A 19,906-nucleotide genomic window follows, 5' to 3' on the forward strand; every position below is an offset into this window, starting at 1 on the left:
TAATAGTATTACATTCTTATATTAGACACTGTAACACACATACACTGTAACACACATACACTCTTACACACAAAGGTACACAGTTTAGTGAGTACTACTAGCATTTTCTTGATATGAATTATTCAAGGAATCTTTGAATGTGCTTCCAGTATACCTCCACCAGTCGTCCTTTTGTCTGTTTCATAATCATAAATATGTAATCACGGTCTAAGGCATAAATCACTTACTCTTAATGATGTCTTTATGGTCTTTCTAAATCTCCTAGCTGGTGGATTCTGTGTTCTCAGGAGGAGTCCCATCATAGCGGCATCGTTGTTCTTTTCAATAGCTGTAGTTGATTCTTATATAAGTATAAATTGTCTATTAAATTTAAATTCAGTATGAACTCACATTGGCAACTGAGTGGCATTACGCGTTTATCACAAGTGTCCTCCATTACATCCATATATGGGGTGACACAGTTGGGCTGATATCAACCAACAAAGGATCTATTGCTGATAGTTTTATCCCTGTGGGAATATCATATCACTTTAGTATGACTAAACACTCAGCAAGTCTTAGAGTGTTTAGTGTATGACTAAACACTAAACACTCAGCAACACTATCGTTATGTGTAGGCTTGAGACAATGATCAATGTGGATTTCAAAAACTAAAGCAAAACAAGATTTTTTTTAAAACATGAAGATCAAAGGGCATGGTTTCTAACTGACTTAAATGATGGGAGCATTTTGTTACATTAGTGAGATTGATTATCAAAAATAAAAATTGGAAATGTACAACCAATTTAGATATGTGGGCATACCTCATGAAGCGTTCATCCGATCTCTTAGTAAAACAGACTTTATTAATTGGAAAAGAGTAAGCTATGTACCTAACCGTGTATAAACTTTCAAGGAACTCACCTGCTATGATGTGCTGAATCATCTTGTGTTCCTTCACCTTCGTATCGTCATTACGTTCGTCTGACATTTAATCAATCATGTGATATCTATATATCAATGGGTTGGATGGACACAACAAAGTATGGGACCAGTGAGTAAGATGGTGTTTGTTGTTTTTAGATATTGCTGAAATTTGGACGATAAACCAATTTCCGATTATTTTTCTACCAATTAATCGGTGCATCACTATACGACACATGTACTTCCCAGAAATTTCTCACATACCAAATCATCTCACTGGACTGAAATTTTGCAAATTTTAATGATCGCTAATTTTACACAATTGCTTCTTTTTGCAGGTTGCATCATCAATGGCTTTTCCTCTTTTTTAAAAAGCCCAGATGTACGTAAAATGTACAGATCACCTACAGGAGCATTAGCATTAACAGCAAATGTGTATACTGCTATAAATTTATACGTACTTACTGCAATTCTAAATCCAGACACTTATCGGTAAAGTCCCAAAGTACATGAGCTGGACTTAATATTCAGGGCACTATTGGAGCCACTGCACTATTCAGTGGACTGGACTACTTACTTCAGGGACTGGACTACTGGACTGACATATTTTATACATTCCATGACTGGGTTCATTGAGTATCGCTGTTAAGGACCCTTAGGGAACCTACAGCCTGCTACTAAGTGCTGAATACAAGCAGTGAATAAGTGAAAAACCCAACCTTTAATAATCTCACTGCTGTTTGTTATGCCGCTATACAGCATACATTTACTCCTTACCCTGGTGTATAGTAATGCTGCAGGGAATGTGACAGCAACAGTTAACCAGCAATCAACTAGCCAGCTATGTAGGATGATATCCTCCGTACAAGATTGAGTCTATTGCTGTCACATTCTCTGCAGCATTACTACACACTAGGTAAGGAGAAAGTGCTGTATTGTAGCATAACAAACAGTAGCAAAACTGTTGAAAGATGGTTTTCGCATATTCCATTGGCGGGCTGCAAGTTCCCTAAGAGCCCTTAACTAGAGAGACTGAGTAAAATAAGGCACGACAACTAAAAATATGTCAGTCCAGTGTTCCAGTTCACTGAATAGTGACGGATAGCCCCAAGGTGTCGACATTACACAGATTTTGCATAAATTAGCTTTGTTAAGAGTGTATAATGGGGAGGGAGAGTGTTGAACTACACTATAGGCTGTGAAAAATGAGCCCATAAAGTAACCCACATACATTTGTTTGCCTGACTGTTGTTGATTGCCCTGAATTTAATTATTTCTTACAACATAATGGATTAATGGTAAACCATACCCACTGGCCATTCTGCTTCTCTTTCAGTTATGATCCAGTCATTATGGAGTATGAAAAAGAACAGCACGAGGAGTCACAGGAGTGTCTTTGTAATTAATCCAGAAAAATATCAAGTGAAAGTGTCCTGGCTATCCATTACTAAAGCAAGAAGTTGTCATTCTGCTTTACAGCTACGTTCCACCCGTACAGTGATACAAACAAAGGATGGTGGGGAGATGCACCTCTGTAATCATTCAGTCACACTATGAAAAATAAATCACTGAAGCCATACCACCAATCAACCTGCACCTATGTACATGGTAGTGGAAAAAGAAACGGAACACAAAGGAGGACAAAAATAGGTCCATGGTCCATGCATTGTAACTGTCGGTGAAAAGCAGAGACAAATATAACAGTCAGTCACCAGACAGCCTCTGTGTCTGACCATAACTCAGCTTGCACAGACATAATGTCCTAGCTATCAAAAGAAAAGGGATGGAGCCTAAGGAATACAGTTTGTCAGTTTGGTTTATGGCTTGTACTGCTAATCATAACCACTACTTGGTTGCTAGGAAACACTACATTCTTACAACCCAAGGGAGGTGGCCTAGGCCTGCTCCCATTCAATTAGCAATGTTACAGTAGCTCACAACAAGAGCAATGAATGATGTGATACCAGAATTAAAAACCATGTACAATCTAACTCTTACTTGAAATGTCCTACCATGACTGGTCAAGCCTGCACATGACAGGACATTATGACCAGTCTACTGCAAAACATAATATTTTGTCTCTGCTCAGGCTTAAGTAACGTCAAGCCCATAATGTTAACTATAGTTACAGTCTATGCTGGGCTGGAGGCATCAGTCAGGCATTCAGTTATCTAGGAGAAAACTCAGCTAAATGACTTTCTTTTAATTTCATAGAAACTTGTTGGAGGGTTTGGGTTGCTCTGAAGACATTTTTGGGCTTGGTTATGCCTAACCGATACTGCCAAGCTGTTACGTATGAAGGAAAAGTGCGACTGGCTTTTGGGTGATTTTTTTTGTTTAGGCAAGAAAGCCCAAACCTCCATGATCCCTACCATACAACACAGTCTTAAAATTTTTAATTTCTCATCAGTAGGTACAGACGAATAGCATAGCAACTGACCATAAATAATTGTGTATCTTCTGCGAAGCAGGTGATACTTTGATCCATCCGGTTTACTACTGACAGTTGTTAGTTGTACTAGTAGTACATCATCCAACATCTAGGTTGTGTCCAGCTTCTACTAGTTGGTAGCATGTCACACTAAATCAACTGCAAGACAAGTACACAATGTATGTAGCAGCCTATATAAGTTGAAGCAAAAAATAATTCATGCAGTTTGCAAGGTTAATCAAACCCTTATAGGAACATACACAAGCGTAATTCAAACACATGTATAAAATTAAATTGTGAACGACCAATGCAATGTTGGGATCACTTCTTTAAGCAATATACTTTTTCTTGTTACTATCAGCCAAAGTAATGTGTTACAGTTACTAGTAATATCATACTGTACTACTAGTACTGTATAGTAGGGATCATGGAGGTTTCACTCAAGAGTATCACCTCAAAAACAGCCTCACTTTTCCTTCGTTACAGCTTGGCAGTATTGGTCAAGCCCAAAAAATGCCTTCAGAGTGACCCCAAAATCTCAACAAGTTCCTACTGAATTTTCTACTAACTGACTAACTGATGCATTCAGCCAAGCATAACTCAACTATATTTAATACTACAGGCTTGATTTCTTTACTGCTCGATGCTCGAGATGTACTTTTTCGCCAACCGCAACAGCAACAGTGTATGCGTCATGGTTCTACATACCTTTGTCCACCTCCCATCTCTTTCTCCCCTACCTCAAAGGTGTTGACTTGTAGTAACACTCTGCTGAATTGTTTATAATTTTTGGTAACACGCCTGAAAATGAAGCAAAGTAGCATTTGCTTATCAGTAATTAATTGTCAGAGTAAGTGTTTAATCGCAATTTCTGTAGTGAATGGATTGATTTCTTGTACTGTTCTTCATTTGTAATGTGGAACAAATGAAACAACAGTATGTCTGACTGGCATCATTCTTTACTTTGATGCAGTATGTGTGGTTCACCAGTGATTGTTACAAAAAACTTTAAGCAAACACATAGTAGAAATTTATACTAGAGAAAGGATCATAAAAATATAAGCAAGGAAACAAAGGAGGTCGTTTATACCTCCAGCTATATTAGTGGACATTTAATCATGTCAAATAAAATTGTCAGACTCAGAAACCCAAGTATAGTGTGTACTATGTCAGAAGGCTATTTCTTGTTAGTCAGAAGACAAGCTATTACTTCATTACTATGCAAAAGTAATATCATCACATTAAGTTAACGCATTACTTTTTCAGTAATAACCTATTACATATTACTGATGTAAATGCTCTACAATAAAGATGCAGGATAAACAAGTAGCTACGTATCATCACAATTTCTCACTTGTACGATTCAATTTTCCAGCTGATTTGTGGTGGCCCATGAAAAGTAATGCATTGTATTTTTGCTGCAAAAAGTAATACCGTTATGTAATGCCCCAACACTGACGAGCATTTTAAAGGTTGAAGAACTAGCACAATTTATAACTACATTTTGATTATCGTATAACAGGTTTCTACATGCTACCTAATTCTATTACTACTCTTCACTTTATCCCCATAGTCTTTCCTTATTAGTACTTTCATTAGCATCTTCTTCAGCTTTGTTAATTACTGGCAGCTAATCACGTGTCACCATATAAATGATCACGTGCGAATAATCGTTTGTTAGTTTTATTATTCGGCTACAAAGCAAACAAATATTAATCCGAATATTCAGTTAATCGTTTGAGCCTTAATGAGAACACATTTTAGGCACTTCACAATATTAAAATCCATGACATATTTCATCAGTGAAGTGGAGTGTTGTTCATCGTGAGGTTTATAGCCCCTGTATAACTATTATGTTGGGAACATTTGACACAAATCAGATCCTTGTCTATGTACATACACACACAACAGCTTGTTGATTATCTGTAATGCCTTGATCAGTTGCTAGTTCCCTTACAAGGAATTCATTTTTACAAGTAAATTTGTCTACGAGAAAAACCCACCGTGTGGTATTCTTTGATGTCACCCAACACTAGTGTGCTAGTGAATGCTATCACTATTTCCACATTCTTATCATTTAGAAAGAAACCATAGGCACATCAAAAGAAAGAATAGTGCCAGGCATGCCATAAAATTAATTTTGCATCTGAACACATGCCCCAAAAATCAATATTACTGAAAAGTGCAGTAGCAATTACGCTTCAATAGTAAGAGAAGTGTCTGCAATCAATCCACTTACTAAAAAAGTATGGGAGTTTAACATGATAGCTAGTCAACACAGCCACAAGGAAGCCATATTACACTATTACAAATTGACACATTGCATTGTCAGCAGGATACAAAAGAGGACAAAGGCAAGTCCATGATGCATGCGTGCACTGTAGCTGCTATGGTTGGCAAAAAGTCACATCCCGGGACAAAGTGACATCAAACAATAAAGAAATCAAGTCCGTAGCCTTGGCTGGAGGCATCAGGCAGCCAGTTAGAAGAAAATTCAGCTGAATAGAGACATTAAAATTTCATAAAACGTTTTGTAAGGATTTATGGTCACTCTGAAGACATTTTGGCATTGAGTACACCTGCCAAACTGTTGTGAAAGAAAAATGAGACTGGTTTTAGGGTGATACTGGTGTACTGTATGATACATATTATTATTATTATTATTATTATTAAGTCACTAGGTCTAAGTCCTTGTAGGTTAGGTAATCCTAAGGCTGCAGCACATGTTGCTGTTAGACCTTCAGTGCTGGTCACTGTAAAGTGTTAATAATTATAATATAGTACTTTAATAATTTAGTTGCTACTCCAAATGAAAATTAACTTAATTTAATATTACATCAAGTTATAGCCAACTAGACAACTATAAGTCCCCGTCATACTACCAACTTAGTTGTTTTCTGTACCTTTAGCTCAGCTCGTATACCTATAAATGGTTAAACTTCACTCATACCTAGCTGTAGTATTACTCACTAGCTTACTAACTAACTTATAGACAGTTATGTAATAATGTGGGTTAGTTAATATTATTATTTCATTACATAATATTTCTTATTACTAGTATTAAATTACATTATATGGCTTCCTAAAAAGTAACTCAATAGTGGAACCTCTCTTATCTGAGCAGTCTGGTACGTACAAATTTCCATATCTCAGAAATTTCCTTATCTAAGAAACTATGCTAATATATAATATTATGGTAAAGTTATCCATCAATCTACTGATTGCAAGTCCACAAATAACAGTCGATTGAAAGAATTACAAAGTGAAGACTACAAGGTGTGCATATAGGCCTGTAATAAAATGTGGTCATTCCCCTGGGTTGTAAAAATGTATTATCACCTAGCAACCAAGAGGTAGTTATTATTAGTAGAATAAACCTAACAGCAACCATTCCTAGCACTTTCGTACTGTATTCTCTAGAGTATAATATCTGGAGAATAATACATCCATGGGTATATATGTTTCATCTAATCCAAACTTCATTATTGTCAACAAACAGACTACAAGCCACATGACTACTTTTGGCTATCCTCACAATGGAGGTGTAGATACCTTGTAGCAAGATACTTTTAAAGGGTATATTCTCAGATATTTCGAAGAGGCTCAAAAATAAACTCCCAATACCTGTTGCCCTTTTAAAATAAAAGTTAAAACCTTCACGTAACAAAACATTTTGGCATGAACATGTAATCACTTGTATATTAGTAACTGTAATAGTTAATCACTATCATTAATCCAAGAACTGCCGTTGTTGGAAATTAAGCAGTCTACTGTAATTCTAGCATAGGCATGATTAAACAGATGGCCAGTTACAATTTGTTTCACTCAAGACTCCACCAGTCTTCTCACCAGGAGGTTACTCCATCGGAAAGTCAGTTAGCAATTATGCGTATTCCATTTATTTGAAATCCACCTGCTGACTTCGAAATATGAACTCCTCGAAATTAACATTTTGCAAAATTTTCTGCTTCGCAAAGAACCCACTATATAGTAATAAAAGTCCAGAGGTTCCAGTGCATCTAAAATTCCACCAGTGTTGGGAATAGTAATGTGTTATGTATGTAATAGTTACTAGTTTTTAGGTTTCTAATAACATGTTTCTATTGGAAGGGAAATTTTTCATGGATTGCCACAATCCAAAATTTTGAGATGGGAAATTTTTGCTTCTTAAAATTTTGAGGTGGAAAACTTTTGCTTCTTGTGTTACTAATAGTCAAACAATTGATAGAACTGCAAACTACGTAGGGGAAACTTTTCGTGGATAGTGGCCAATCCACAAAAATCATGAAAATTTTCCTCCACTATATGATATGTAGATGTGTAGCTACACACATTTCTTCCTATTGAGCTACAACAGATATTGTCATTGCTCAAACAACAGTAATGTCAAGGCTTTCTATAAATTCTCAAGTGTTTTACTGTGTGACGATGCTTAACAAGCAACTAAACGTATGCAAGTTGGCTAGCTATAAAATGAAGTGTAGCTTTACACACACATTGTTAAATGTACTTAATGTAGATATATTGCAGTCATGGGTCTAAACTACAGAAGCCAAATATCACAACAGGAGAGTCTAAGCTCGAAAAGTTTTCCACTCTACAACATATATTATATCAACAAGAGTTAACATTAGTTTACCATTCAGTGTTTTACACTTGTGTGGAAAACACTGCCAAAAATCATGAATAAGATTTTACAAGTGTTGAATCATGCCAATCAAGTGGCTGCATACTTTTATAAAAACAGTTCTCACTATTGATTGTGGGTTTAGTTAATACAACAATAAGATTACCTTCAATTGTAACCAAAGAATCTTGGAGATGTATCATGGAACAACCAGCCAGTGATTTTCACTTACCATAGTTACCTCAATAATAAGACCACATCGCCGTGTCACAAAGATGTACTTCATGACCTCATTAATAAGACCATCTCATTGTAGTGACCAGTCAAGTAGGTCCCAAACGTAGCTAAGGTGTACTTCAAGACTTCTATAAGACCACCTCATTATAGCAAGTAGGGATGCAACAATATGGGTAAATACCATATTGCATATTGCCTTTAAAATATTGCAATATATTGCTGTATTGCAATATTTGGAATAGGGCCTTTGGTGATGTTGAAATGCTATACTTGTGTAAATATATCATGGATTAAGCTTCATAAGATACAGCAGATAGCAATAGTGTCATGTGGTGTACACCCACCAGTCAAAAGCTGCTTATAATGGACAACAGTTATTACAGTACAAGTAGGCAGTACTACTGTTTGTTTACGATATGTGGCTTCTAAAACATCAACAATTACATTCTGGTGGCTTTGATGCCCGCCCTCCAGGAGGGTGGCAGCTGAATAGGCTAATCAAGCCACAGCCCATTACAACCCTGCTGCAATATTACACAATACATCAATGTGTTTCATCACACATATTGTATTGTATTGTGATAGAAAATATTGGGTAAGTAGAATTCTAGGAAAACGGGAACAGAACGGAAACGGAAAGTGGGAACGGAAACGACCAATGGAAAATGCCTGATGAAGGTTATCATGTCAATATACGGGTTAGATTTTACAGCATGATGCTTCTTTGTAACATTGTTGGATCCTTTCGCACTGTTCCGCTAAAGCGATCGAAACTCTCTAATAGAGCAGTCACTGTGCATTAAAATACTCTACTAGAACAGTCAAGAATGTTTCGTAAACTATGCGGACCTTTAAACCTGTGAATGATGGAGCAACTTTAACTGGCAAAGATTAGGTATGTAGACTAGCTAAGTCATCAACACTGACTGTTAACTGTTCCTTTAAAACTATAAACATTTTAAAAGATTCAACACTGAAACATGCTTAAAGAAGTTTGTGAAGTATTCTAATTATATAGACTGAAGACAGTGTCTATATAGGCTATGCACTTACATGCAGCTTCCCGATAAGAGTTATGTATGATAAGGTGTGCTGTTAGCTTGCTTGTCAGCTCCAAGATGTGCATTGCTGGTCTCATATGACACACACTAGCTATATCATCAACACTATTTAAAAAACTGAAAAAACTATACTTGAAACCATTCAACAATTAAGAATGAAGAGATTTACAAAGTATTCTAATTAATTGACAGTGTTTACATAAAGATGTGAGAAGGTGTATGGCTGCAACCTTGTCAAGATAAAAGTTAGGTATGTGGTAGATACAGTATGTGTCAGGCTGAGGTGACTCCAATGAAGAGGCTGAGGGTTGCCAGCTATAGTACAATGATTCACAAGCTTTCAATACTGGTGAGATACATGGTTTGCAAAACATTCTGTGACTGCTCTATTGGAGTATTTTGATGGATGGTGACTGCTCTATTAGAGAGTTGTGATTGTTTTAGTGGAACAGTACGGAGGGTCCAACAATGTTACAAAGAAGCATCATGCTGTAAAATCTAACCCGTATATTGGCATGATAACCTTCATCAGGCATTTTCCGTTGGTCGTATCCGTTCCCGCTTTCCGTTTTCCTAGAATTCTACTTACCCGAAAATATTGCAGTATATCAATATATTGTTGCACCCCTAATAGCAAGTAGGTCCCAAACATAGCTAAAGTATACTTCATGACCTCGATAATAAGACCACTTTTTATAGCGACCATGTCAAGTAGGTCCTTAGGTGTACTTCATGACCTTATTAATAAAACCATCTCATAAATGTGACCTAATCCTAATACGTTTTTAATATACCTGTCTTTAAACCTGTCTATTCAGGTCATCATAGGGACAAAATTTTCTGAGGCAACAGCTGCACTCTTTGTACACATGTGGGGATTTTTTTATGATGGCCAGTTTAGACAGATAACCTCTGAAAAAACCTATCCACTCTTTTTGTTTCTTTTCACGCTAAAACTATTTCTCTACAGGTCAGCCATTTAATAATCATGTGATACACAGACATCAGTCAAATCACCAGCTTATGACAAACAAAATAACATCAAGAAAATGCTAATAGGATGACAGCTGAGTTATGCATCGTTATGGGAACAAGAAAAGCGAATTTTATAATTTTAGTGAAGTTCTGGGCTCATCAAACACAGCGAAGGATGGGATCATTCAAACACAATAACAGCAAATAAACAGTGCACATACGTTTTTAGATAACTTTAATTGTACTTTGCACTATGGGAACAAGTTTACTGGACAATGCACGTTCAGTTACTGCTTGAATTGGCTGTAGGTTTAAGGGTTAATGCTACATCTAGCACCACTAATGGTACAAAAGAATCATTCATGGAGGGAGGAAAACAGTGAGGAAGGTGTGGATGAGAAACGAAGTGCATGGGACCTAGTGATCCGATCGGCAGAAGCCACAAACTACAGCTGTTTAACATGCTTGTTTTTGTTACGGCTTGTCATACATACCTACATTTTAACTTGTTTTGTAAAATTATTACAGGCCAAATCTTTACTTCAGCAATCACATGGTTATGGAATCATTTATGAGATGGAACAAAAGTTAAAATTCCACCTCAAAGAAATTAATATATTTCAAAGAAAAATACTTGATCTTCATACAGTAGAAATATTATCCACACATGTACGTATGTTATTGTAAAGAGATGATCCTATTACTGTATTTTAGTACAACTAACCCAGACCCTTCTGTTGTGTACTACTCAGAATAACATTATTACATTCTTATAGTAGACACCAACACACATACACTCTTACACACAAAGGTACACAGTTCAGTGAGTACGACTTGCATTTTCTTGATATGAACTAATTCAAGGTCTTTGAATGTGCTTCCAGTATACCTCCACCAGTCATCCTGTTTCATTACATAAATATGTTAGTATGGTCTAAGGCATAAGTAGCTTACTCTTAATGATCTTTCTACATGTAAATCCTTTAGTTGGTGGATTCTGTGTTCATTAAGCAGGAAAAAGGTGGAGGGGTCCCATCATTGTTCTTTTCCACAGCTGTAGTTGGTTCTCACATTGACAGATGAATGGCTTTACGATAACCACATGTTGTGTGATCCTCCACATATGGAGTGACACTGTTCGACCAGCAAAGGATCTATTGCCGATAGTTCTGTCTATTTTTCACCCTGTGGGAATATCACATTACTTTAGTAAGACTAAACGTTCACCAAGAGTTCGTATCTATTATGTGTAGGCTAGAGACAATGATCAGTGTAGATTTCAAAAACCAAAGTTTTTTTTAAACACGAAGATGGTTTCTAAGGGCATGGTTTCTAACCAACTTAAATGATGAAGGCATTTTATTACATTTGTGGGATTGGATTGCATCATTTTAAAATTGTCACACAATGTTTAATCCTTAAACCTGCATAATCCAGAAAACTGGATTTGATTTAAAAAAATTAAAAAAACAAATTGGAACTGTACAACTTCTACCTGATTGCTCTATTAGAGTTATTGACTGTTCTATTAGAGTATATCGATCTTTTTCTCAGTAAAGCGTTTTAACACGTAGGTGTCAGCATAGATCAGTAATTTTGCTGGTAGTTAGCTATTAATGTTATACTTGATGCTTTTAGGCGTCCACTGTGCTAGCAAAATAAGCAAGTACAAACGAACGTTATTTTATTCTTGCACGTGATAAGAATCGGTATCTACAACAATATAATGGCCGATTCCGATACTTCATGAAAACAGCAGTATCAGCCCAATACCAATACCGATACTAGAATCGGTGCAGCCCTAATTAACTGGAAAAGAGTAAGCTACCTAAGTGTGTGTAAACTTTCAAGGAACTCACCTGCTATGATGTGCTGAATCATTTCGTGTCCTTTCGCCTTGGTATCATCATTATGCTCGTCTGACCTTTAATCAATCATGATACATACATAAATTGCCATCACGTGAGAAGCAACATGACATTGAGAGAAAGTTGATAATATGATGAAATACGGCCTACTTATGGCCATATGTACATCGATATGAGAAGAAGGAAGATGGAGGGATATTTCTTTCAGAAAGCTTTGGGTTGGATGGATGTAACAAAGTATGGGACCAGTGAGTAAGATGGTGTTTGTCGTTTTTTAGATATTGCTGAAATTTGGTCAATAAACCAATTTCCAATTACAAATTACACCTGCAAGCTACAGGGCATGAATGGCACTGACATTTAACGCTTGATGGTTACTATAACGTGGTCCCTGCATGTAGGGCAGGTACTGTACCAATGCTAGTCCATTACTAAAGCAAGAAGTTACTATTCTGCTTTACAGCTATGTTCCACCCGTACAGTGATACAAACAAAGGATGGTGGAGAAGCACCTCTGTAATCATTCAGCCACACTATGAAAAATAAATCACTGAAGCCATATCACCAATCAACCTGCACCTATGTACATGGTAGTGGAAAAAGAAATGGAACACGAAGGAGGGCAAAAACAGGTCCACAATCGATGCATTGTAGCTGTTGGTGAAAAGTAGATCTCAGGCTTAAGCAACGACAAGCCCAACAATCAAGATACACTGTATGCTTGGCTGGAAGCACCAGTCAGGAATTCAGTTATCTAGCAGAAAACTGACTTTCTTTTGATTTCACTGGAGGGATTGAAGACATTTATGGGCTTGGTTGTGTCTAACCAATACTGCCAAGCTGGAAAAGTGTGGCTGGTTTTTGGGTGATTTTTTTCTTTTGTTGTTGCCAAGAAAGCCCAAAACCTCCATGATCCCTACCATATAGTACGGTCTTAAAATTTTAAGTAGCTATAGACGAATAACATAGTAACTGACCGTACATAATTACATATCTTCTGCGAAGCAGATGACACTTTGATCCATCCAGTTTAGTCATTAGTTGTACTAGTAGTACATCATCCAACATCTAGGTTGTGTCCAGCTTCTACTGGTTGGTAGCATGCCACGCTAGATCAACTGCAAGACAAGTATACAATGTACGTAGCAGCCTATATAAGTTGAAGCAAAAAAATAATTCATGCAGTTTGCAAGGAAACCTTATAGGAGAACATGCACTTTAAACACATGCATACAATTAAGTTGTGCACAACCAATACAATGTTGGGATCACTTCTTTAAGCAATATTTCTTGTTGCTGTCAGCCAAAGAAAAGTGTTACAGTTATATATTGACTAGCAATGTTATACCATATTACTAGTACAGGTTTGGGTTTCTTTACTCAAAAGTATCACCTCAAAAACAGCCTCACTTATCCTTCGTTACAGCTTGGCAGTATTGGTTAAGCATAACCAAGCCCAAAAAATGCCTTCAGAGTGACCCTAAATTCTTTCCTACTGACTTTTCTACTACCTGACCAACTAATGAATTCAGCCAAGCATAACTCTAACACTACAGGCTTGATTTCTTCACTGTTCGGTGCTCGAGTTGTGCCTATTCGCCAACCGCAACAGCAACAGTGTATGCGTCATGGTTCTACATACCTTTGTCCACCTCCCATCTCTTTCTCCTCTACTTGGCTTGTAGTAATGCTCTGCTGAATCGTTTATAATTTCTGTAATGAGTGGATTGATTGGAGAGGCCCTTCTTGTGCTGTTCTTTGCTTGTAACAGGTAGAACATGCCTGAAAATGAAGCAAAATAGCATTTGCTTATCAGTAATTAATTGTCAGAGTGAGTGTTTAATCACAATTTCTGTAGTGAATGGATTGATTTCTTGTACTGTTCTTCATTTGTAATGTGGAACAAATGAAACAACATTATGTCTGACTGGCATCATTCTTTACTTTGATGCAGTATGTGTGATTCACCAGTGATTGTTACAAAAACTTTAAGCAAACACACAGTAGAAATTTATACTAGAGAAAGGATCATAAAAATAAAAGTAAGGAAACAAGGGAGGTCGTTTACACCTGTAGCTATATTAGTGGACATTTAATCTTAGTTAAAAAAAAAATTGTCAGACTCAGAAACCCAAATACAGTATACTATGTCAGAAGGCGATTTCTTGGTAGTCAGAAGACAAGCTATTACTTCATTACTAAGCAAAAGTAATATCATCACATTAAGTTAACGCATAACTTTTTCAGTAATAACCTATTACATATTACTAATGTAATTGCTCTACAATAAAGATGCAGGATAAACAAGTTGATGTTGTGCTACTTCTAAAAACCAGGCGCCATGCAGCTAGCTAACTCATCTGGAATTAACTATAGACAGTATATGCTACTATGAATTAACCAACTATATATTACTATTAATATTTTTACAATAGGGTTAGTTTTGGGTTGAGCAATAATAGCTAATTCTCGTATTTTGTAATTATGAAATATTCGTAATTCGTTCAATTACGTTGCTATGCACTGCTAAGGAAGCGTTTGGTAAACAAACCGCTTTTACCAGCATATTACGCACAGAAGTATCTTTTAAACTGTTTTATAGTGTGACTAACGTGTTTTTTCCCACAAATCCTCTCGACAAAGCCTCAAAGTTGCTCTTAATTTTCGTTCGCATACGTAAGGGATATGCACCCTTTCAACTCAAAGAGATAGGCTATTCCTGGTAGTGTACGAGGCCTGCACCGTTGTTTTTCAGTTGCTAAACGCCTGAAAATCTCAAGGGGAAGGTAGTCTGAGGAAAGTCGCCACACCCGTATTTCAGTCCGCCGAAAAGAAACCACCTCAGAGCAAAGTTCACCTGTGCAGAAGTTTAATATAGACTTCATTTCACTTTTACTTCTTAGGTAAAAGCTGCTTTTACCATTATTTAATGATTTTGCTCACGTGGGTGCGTACGGACAAACATAGGTAGATAGGTAGATAGATAGGTACACACACACACTTTTACGGAAACAATTTCAGTAAACCAGGCGCGCGCCTGGTTTATAAAGTAGTTACGTATCATCATAATTTCTCACTTGTACAATTCAACTCTCCAGCTGATTTGTGGTGGCCCATGAAAAGTAATATATTATATTTTTGCTGCAAAAAGTTATACTGTTATGTAATGTCCTAACACTGACGAGCATTTTAAAGGTTGAAGAATTAGCACAATTTATAACTACATTTTGATTATCGTATAACAGTTTTGTACATGAGGACACATTTTAGGCACTTCACAATATTAAAATCCACGACATATTTCATCAGTGACTATTCCAGTATTCTAGTCCAGTAGTGATTATCAGTAATGCCTTGATCAGTTGCTTGTTCCCTTACAAGGAATTCATTGTCGTGCGTTTGTCACCTCGTGGTGTATGTATGTACATAAACAAGGACCTGATTTGTTTCAAATGTTCCCAACATAATTATAGTTTTACAGGGGCTATACACCTCACGATGAACAAAACTCCACTCTGACATTTTTTGGTTTTACACATTTTTAAGGGTGGGGTTACTGTACATTTGGGTAACTTGCGACAACATTTCTGCACTAAGTGGTGAATATGATACTTTAATCCTAAAAGGTAGCTGTGATAGCCAAATGGGTTTGATTAAATGTATTCTATTCACTGCTTGACAGTACCGTATAGTGTAAATATTTTGAGCGGCAATTTTTTTGAGGTTGAGCAATGTTGCTAAAATTTGTTACAGGTTTTTGCAATTGAATTCGGCGACTTTGCAATTGAATTCGTCCCGTTTGCAATTGATTTCGTCGCTTTTGCAATTGAATTCGTCCCGTTTGCAATTGAATTCGTCAGTTTCATTCGTCGCTTTTGCAGTTAAATTCATCCGTAACAAGAATGGCAGCTGCAACAAACACGAAAACATGATGTAGCAGCTGCTACAAGAATTTGTTCAAGTACAACAGTAGTAAACAACTCTTTATAAGGCAATAATTCTTCCTCTACAGCCTCTCCAGCAACATTCCAAACTCTACTAAGCCATTCGCGATGGGTGTGGTCACTCGCGAGCAAGCTAATTAACTTGTCAGACAGCCATCAGCTTCGCGTACTACCAGCTCCAATTACCTTCTAGTGTCTCAAGTGTAACTCTCCAAGGCATAAATAGTTCATCTCTTCATGAACGGGTTGGTTTCTTGGAGCCGTTTTGTTTATGACGAATTGTAATGCAAACGCAACGAATTCTATTGCAAAACCGACTAATTCAACTGCAAAACCGACGAATTCAATTGCAAAACCGACGAATTCAATTGCAAACGGGACGAATTCAATTGCAATACCGACGAATTCAATTGCAAACGGGACGAATTCAATTGCAAACGGGACGAATTCAATTGCAAAGGCGACAAATTCAACTGCAAAAACCTGTAACACTTCCAAAATGTATTAGAGTTCTAAAATATTTCAAGGATAAAATTTTCACTGGTAACTCCCAAAACCGTGAAATCGGCAAATTTTCCCTTATAAATATTTATATGGTATACTGTATAGCAGGTATACTGTGTAGCAGATACACTGATGTGTGTATACGCAAAAAAGTTACTCTCACGGTTAGGCATACATGATTATTCTGATACAACTTTCTATAACATATATGGTGTGTGTGAACACACAAACTAGATGCCATCACATAATTGGTTATATTTTATTACTGTAATGAAATGTCTGCATTCTGTTAATTGTATTACAGTGCCATTTAGCTGTTAGTGGGAGTAGAAAATTGTTTGGTCATAGCACAACGGCATACAGGGCGTACAAGTTTAAAAGTAGGTTAATTTAATGTGCCTCCAGTACACACAGTTACATATCATGGACTCCAGTGACCAGTCACCAGTTTGTATATTATAAAAAGTTGTATCACAATAATCATGTGTGTGTAAGAGTAAGAGAAACATTTTTGGGTATACCTACATGTTAGTATCTGCTATACAGTAGAGTAGATACTGTCAAGCAGTGAATAGAATACATTTAATCAAACCCATTTGGCTTATCATAGCTACCTTTTAGGATTAAAGTATCATATTCACCACTTAGTGCAGAAATGTTGTAGCAAGTCACCCAAATTTACAGTAACCCCACCCATAAAACCAAAAAAAATGTCAGTCCAGTAGTCCATTCCAGTATTCCAGTCCAGTGATTAGACACTACCTTTAGACATATTTCTTTACAGAAATGGAGTACATTCTCTATTAAACAAAATAATAAACCAAATACCACAATCAGAATCATCAATGACCACTATATAAACAATGCAGTGTGACAGTATACATCACAAAGACAGTGTGTATTATGAAAATAACCTGTCCAGCAAAATCCCATAACTGAATTTTTGGATGTGTCCTCACAGATTGTGTGCAGACACTGTAGCAACAGAACGTAAGTGTGGTTTAAATGTGTCTGTGTGGTACTGTGTATGCTATGATGGTGTCTATGAGCATACTGAGTATAGGATGCCTTGTATGGTGCACATTAAATAATTACAGACACTTAACCCTTAAATTCAATAGGCCACACCAGAAAACTGGCCCAAATATACATGCTTTGCACAAAGTTCAAAGTGTCCATCCTATGGCTATGCAATTTATGTCATTCTACTCATGGTGTAACAGGGATTAAAATGATACATAGGGTTTTACCATACCGCTAAATGGTGAGGCCAAAACTAGCCATGAAATTAACTTTTCAGTAAGGAAACACGCAAACCCTTTACATACCTTTATAAAATGGTCAATAACTCAATGGTGGCTGTTCCTATCACCTTGCACTAACTTCCATTCGATTCACCATTAAATTTTCTTTCAGGCCATATATGACTTGCGTGAGTAAACCCACAATCGAAATTAAACACGTGGCAAGAATTTTGAAACATGGAGAGGCTACTTGTCGCTGTTCACCGCTTTGTAAACAACTGTAGTTACAGAGTCTATTTAAGCTTCTCCAAGTAGCCCAGTGAGTATACTTTAACTGATGTATATTTGTAGGCTATAAGAATTAAGTGCCAATATCGTGTAAACACGCATTTCCCAAAAGTTTCCTGCAGGTTTAAAGGTTAATTATCTACAGGATTTCACGGTATGACAATAGAATTTGTTGCTCAACCTGTTTCACATGAAGATATAGTGCTTCCCTATAATCCTCTGCATGCACAAACAAGAAGTAAAAAGAAACAAAATCTTTTTTCTCATTGCCATCGAATACAAGTTCCCATGTAACACTTTGGCATGGACGTTCAAAGGCACTACTTAGGGTTTAACTGGCATACTTACCGGGCAATATCTAGCCAGTTTGATGGCTTTGATGCCCAACCAGTTCAAAGATACAATACGCTTTGACTTTATATGTGACTGGATTTTGGAAAATCACCCTTATGGGTGCATTGTTCATTCAGAGAAATATGCATTTTAACAATTTAAAGCTTTGTTACTCACCAGTCTTGGCAGATACACGTATGGATTTTGCAGCAAAGACGGAACAATTCACAACCTTTAAGAGCAGCTAGTGGCCAAGGTAATCCCTGTAGAGTATGCTGCCATTTTAATAGGTTTTTTCACCAGTGTTGCTGTATCACTAGTCCTCAAAAAGGGGTGGAGGGGTGGGCAAGAGATAGACTACAAAATGGACAAGAATGGTATTTGAAGGCACCAGACCACAAAACAGCCCGTCACAGACTAGAAATAGACTGAAATCTCACAAAACAGACATACATCACAAATTCAGCTCTCTGCGTGTCTGTCCAGAGTGTATGAACCCCCCAAAGCACTTCCCAGTTGCAGACATGGGGCCAAGTACATTTAAAAGTACTTAAGTAAAGTACAAGTACTTTTGAATTTTCCAAGTACAAGTACAAGTACTCCAGCAGCAATCAAGAGAGTACTTAAGTAATTAAAGTACAAGTACATGCTGGAAGTACTTAAGTAAAGTACAAGTACATTTTGCTGTAGTAAAATATATGCTGTATTCAGTGTATTATAGTATGTAAGTGCGCCTAGGGGGGTTGGTTTTTGTCAACCATTCTCTCTCTTAAACTCTTAAAATTCACTGACTTGAATAGCAGCATTGTTTTTGTTTGCCAGAATGCTATGACATCATTAATCATGGCAACATGGTACATAGTAAGGTTGGGGAAGGCAGTAGAAGAATCACAAAAAGTTGTAAACTGCACCTTCACCCACTGTGTACAAACTATGTACAATGTTTGCAGTACTTACAAGTACTTAAAAGTACTTTAAGTACTCAAGTACATACAAGTACTTAGCAAAGTACTTGAGTATAAGTACAAGTACATTGGGGAAATTAAGAATGTATTTAAGTAAAGTACAAGTACTTTCAAATCTGTACTTAAGTGTACTTAAGTATAAGTACTCATGTACTTGGCCCCATGTCTGCCCAGTTGTTCACAGACCTGTACAGACCTCTGGTGTGGTTATACAGGTCGCCAGAGAACAGTCCACCAAAAGCAGACCTGACAAGTTGACGAGTTTGATACAGAAATTGTTAGCCTGACAGTGCAGCAACTTCATGCTGGTGTAATCTCACTTTTGGCTTTTGCGCCCATATGGTTGATTTTGCTAAATCAGTCACATATATTGAGCAACACGAAAAGTTTAATTATGGGTTTGGGTTTACAAGTTAGGCTAGGCTCAGTGTAGTTGCTAAGTTTAGATTATTTGACAGTAATTCTAAGATGAATGGTCTGTAAAACGATTACTTGGGCGATGCATATGTCTACCCACTGCACAGGG

At 36.9% G+C, this 19,906-nt stretch overlaps 1 long non-coding RNA gene across 6 annotated transcripts in view; it reads right to left on the reverse strand.

Moving 5' to 3' along the window:
* Nucleotides 1-19,906, reverse strand: part of LOC136253939 (uncharacterized) — a 21,521-nt gene continuing 1,615 nt past the window's right edge. Inside the window, exons 2-11 of one of the 6 annotated variants that reach the window (XR_010700186.1) lie at nucleotides 13,080-13,220; nucleotides 12,094-12,158; nucleotides 11,189-11,419; nucleotides 11,073-11,137; nucleotides 3,344-3,493; nucleotides 1,168-2,454; nucleotides 904-989; nucleotides 391-509; nucleotides 228-328; nucleotides 1-175 (exon numbers count right to left, since the gene is read on the reverse strand). This is a non-coding gene — a long non-coding RNA (uncharacterized lncRNA). Of the gene's footprint in view, nucleotides 176-227; nucleotides 329-390; nucleotides 510-903; nucleotides 2,455-3,343; nucleotides 3,494-11,037; nucleotides 11,138-11,188; nucleotides 11,420-12,093; nucleotides 12,159-13,079; nucleotides 13,221-13,744; nucleotides 13,885-19,906 lie in introns of all 6 variants that reach the window. The other 5 variants (XR_010700185.1, XR_010700184.1, XR_010700182.1 and 2 more) reach the window with 5 other exon arrangements.

Source organism: Dysidea avara, chromosome 1, assembly GCF_963678975.1.
Source record: "Dysidea avara chromosome 1, odDysAvar1.4, whole genome shotgun sequence".
Lineage (NCBI taxonomy): Eukaryota > Metazoa > Porifera > Demospongiae > Dictyoceratida > Dysideidae > Dysidea > Dysidea avara.